Consider the following 4,397-nt stretch of genomic DNA (forward strand, 5'->3'; position numbering starts at 1 on the left):
TGTTGAAGCTATGCCAGAACTCTTCAATCTGTGCAAGTTGATTTTGACAATTCCGTCTACCACTGCTTCTGTAGAGCGATCCTTTTCTGCATTAAGTAGAATCAAAACATACCAAAGAAATGCGACAGGAGAAAGAAGATTGTCTGGGTTAGCACTAATGTCAATTGAAAAAGATTTACTACAACAGTTGATGAAAAGAGAAGATTTCTATGAAAATGTGATAGATATATTTGCCCAGGAAGATCGAAGAATTGAATTAATTTATAAATGAGGTAAATAACATTTTAGAACCTTAAAAAAAAAATTAATATATTAAAGGGCATATATTACAGGTTTTGGTTAGTGTTTGTTATAATGTAAGGTTCGACCATCTTACATCAGTATTGTTTGGCAGGAGAAATGGTTCGACTTCGTCACGCCTAACCTACATAGGTTTTCCTTTCTGTGCTGCTGGGTGTAGTCTATTTACGGCCGTAAATGTCTTGTTCCAATCTCAGAGATGTTGACTTCTGCCACAACAGTTTTGGGGGGCTTTTTATAATGTTGAATTTTCACTGTCTTTCATTGTGTGTGTATTCATGTATATGAGTGTATTTTCAATGTGTGTGCGTGAGACGTAGTCTTTTAATATACGGAGTTCAGTAGGTCTCAGAACAGTCTGCTTGAGTATCGATAATTTTCCCAGAATTAACAAGTAGCATGATAAAACACCTGACTTGTCTTCCAGGGCGTAACGATCTTAAAGCATGGCCATATAATGTAACTAAATGTGTTCTCTTACTTAAATCATTTCAATTTGATTCAGATCAACCAATAGGTATAGGGGCCAATGCAGAATCGCACCCCTTTGAAAAACGAATTTTGTGAAAAAATTTTTTCTGATTCCTACCTTTAACGGAGATTCCGAATATGCAAAAATATTAACAGAATCCAATTTCATCTTTATTACATTTCACTTATGATTTTTAGACTTTTTATGGGAGAGTGAGGATGGGAAAGTACTGACGTTTCGAAGAGAGAGAAAAATACAAACAATACACTTATTTCAGGCTCATCTCTACAGAGCCATTTTTTATTCCCTGCTTATTCTAGGTCATACGGGGGTGATTTCATATTCAGAATCTCCCCTATGTAAATTGTAGGAATACGAAAATTTATTTACTGAAAAATTGCCGGGGGGGGGGGGGAGAAATTCATTGCATGCCCAACCCCGGAAGTCACCGCACGCCACTGATATATGTATATGCATATTTGCATGTATTTATAAATCCATACACATGAATATACATGTTTATACATATATATATATAAATATATATAATATACATACATATAATGTATGTATGTATATATATACAGATATTTATACATCTATCTATATCTCTCTCTCTCTATATATATATAGATATATATATATAAATATACACATACGTATCTATACATACATGTACGCATTTGTATATGTCTCTGGGTGTAAATATATGAATGTGTGAGATTGAGATTGAGACAGAGAGAGAAAGAGGGAGAAAGCGAGAGACAGAGAAAAAGGAGAAAGCGTGAGACATTCGAGCACTTTTATATTTAACTGATAAAGGTTCTGTTTAAGAGTCAGATGTTTATACGCATCTGTCTGTATGCACACGCACATACAGTCACACACATACATATGTATTTTGAATTACGTATATATATATATATATATATATATATATATATTTACATACAAACACACGCACGCACACACACACAGATATGTATATAGATGTATGTATATATATATATATATACACACACACGTATATATACAAATATATTTATATAAACAAACCCATTTTTACATACACATAAACGCACACGTCTCTCTGTAACTAAATTTGTTTCTGTTTCTCTGTATACCGTACATACACATGCACTGGGGTACACACACACACTCACCCCACCCCACGTATATATATATATATATATATATATATATATATATATATATATATATATATATATATATATGTATGTATGTATGTATGTATGTATGTATGTATGTATATATATATATATATATATATATATATATATATATATATATATATATATATATATATATATATATATATATATATATATATATATTATATATATATACCAATCTGTATACAGAATGTGCATAGTTTAATACTTAAAAGCCCCATTTAAAGGTCATATATGCATACACATACATTCATATAGGTTTGTGTGTGTCTGTTTTTGCATATATCTGTCAATATAGTGCATACACACACATACACACACACACACATATGTCTATATAATGCATATATATATATATACTGATGCCTGTGTAGATTTATGTTTATATATGTGTACATACATACATACATACATACATACATACATACATACATACAATCATACACATTTCTACACCCTCATGTATATACACTTAACATTGTTAAATAATCACTTAGTGATAAATCAATAATATAAATCATCAATAATGGCCCCAACTGGCAACTTGAAAAACTATGTCAGGGCTGCAAATGGAATTAGATAAAAAGGGAGTAGTCTGTATTGAAGCAACGTGGTGGCGGCGGTGGTGGCGGTAGCGGTGGTGGAGATGGCGGCGGCGGTGGTGGTGGCGATGGCGCTGGTAGTGGTGAGGGTGGTGGTGGCAGTGGTGATGGCGATGGTAGTGGCGATGGCAGTAGTAGTGCCGATGGCACTGGTGGTAGTGCTGGCTGTGGTAGTGCTAGCTGTGGTAGTGCTGGCTGTGGTAGTGCTGGCTGTGGTAGTGCTAGCAGTGTAGGCGCTTGTGGTGGTATTGGTAGTGGTGGTGGTGGTGGTTGTGCTGGTAGTGTCAGTAGTGGTTGTAGAGATGATAGTGGTGGTGATGACAGTTATGATGATATCGGTGTTGGTGGCGGCCGTGACAGAGGCGGTGGTAATGATGGTGGCGGTAGTGGTTGTTATTGGTGGTGATGGTAGTGTTGGTAGTGGTGGCAGTGGTGATGGTGGCGGTAATGACGGTGATGGCGGTAGCGGTTGGCTTAGTGGTGATGTTGGTTACTGTGGAGGTGGTGATGATGGTAGCGGTAGCTGTAGCAAAGGCGGTAGATTTTACGATGCTGGCTGTAGTGGTGGTCGTGGTCGTAGTGATGATTATAATGGTTTCTAATTTTACCTCAAGGTCAGCAACTTCATGGAGAGGGGCTTAGCTGATTAAATCTACCCTAGTGTTCACCGGGTAGTTCTTTTATTGACTCCGAAGGGATGAAAGGTAAAGTCGACCGCGGCGGGATTTGAACTCAGCACGTAAAGACAGACGAAATGCCGCTAAGAACTTTGTCTAGCGTGTTAACGATTCTACCAGCTCGCCGCTGAGTGACGGTAGTAGGATGGTGGCTGTTGAGAGAGGTGACGGTGGTGTTGGTGATTCTGGTAATGAGGGTGGTAGGTGGTTTCGGTGGTTGTAATGGTGGTAGTAGTAAGAGTAGCTTAGTTTAATAGGGGTATCTCCGCAGATAGTTGTTCAGGGATGGAGGCTATGTGGGTTCTAATGGTGGTAGTGATGAAGAGCGTTTTGGGGGAAATAAGTGAAGGTGACTCTAGTGATTGTGGCGTGAGTGGATTTGCTAGTTGTAATGGTGGTGATAGTGGTGGTTGTGATGCTTGTAGCAGTGGGGTTAATGATGTTCCTGTTGTTGCTGTTTACACCAAGTTAAGCCTGATTTAACTGATCAATGATAAGAGATATTCCAGCCTTGACCACTCCATCTTTTCCCAATATATCGGACGCCAGAGGGACATTGTCCAGTGGGACACATTTTAAGACAATGGACCGTATTTCGAGATGGGTTTGGCTGTTGTTGCTAACAGGTCAAACAGGTCAAACAGGTCAAACAGGTCAAACAATCCCATTGAGACTAGTTCGTGAGATCGATGACATTGCTGTTGCTGTTAGTGATGATTGTTGTGTGTTGTCATAGTTGTAGATGGTAGTGATGTTTCTGTTGTAGTTCTTGTAGTTGCCATTGGTAACAGAACTCGTGGCGTCAGTAGCTATTATTTTTATTGGAATTGTTATGAAGCCCCCAGGTCAGCCCCTATCCAGCCATCCATCCATTCTATGGTACAGTTGTAGACGTCTAAAAGGCTAAGTAATTATCATAAATCTATCTTCCTACATATACCATGTCTCCATCTGACCGTTGCCCGTACTGCCCATCCTGGAATTCAGAAGTAATTAGTATGGGCTGCACTGCTAGAGTCTGATTATGTTGTTGTTTTACCCCAGATCAGCTGTCAGTAACTGTACCTATGTTCAATATCATTTCAGCCATGATTTTTTATTTATGTCCAGAACTTATATTACACTCTATCACACGATTTTTGTCCTTGGGTAG

Source organism: Octopus bimaculoides, chromosome 9 (genome assembly GCF_046866305.1).
Source record: "Octopus bimaculoides isolate indiv1 chromosome 9, ASM4686630v1, whole genome shotgun sequence".
NCBI classification, from domain to species: Eukaryota; Metazoa; Mollusca; class Cephalopoda; order Octopoda; family Octopodidae; genus Octopus; species Octopus bimaculoides.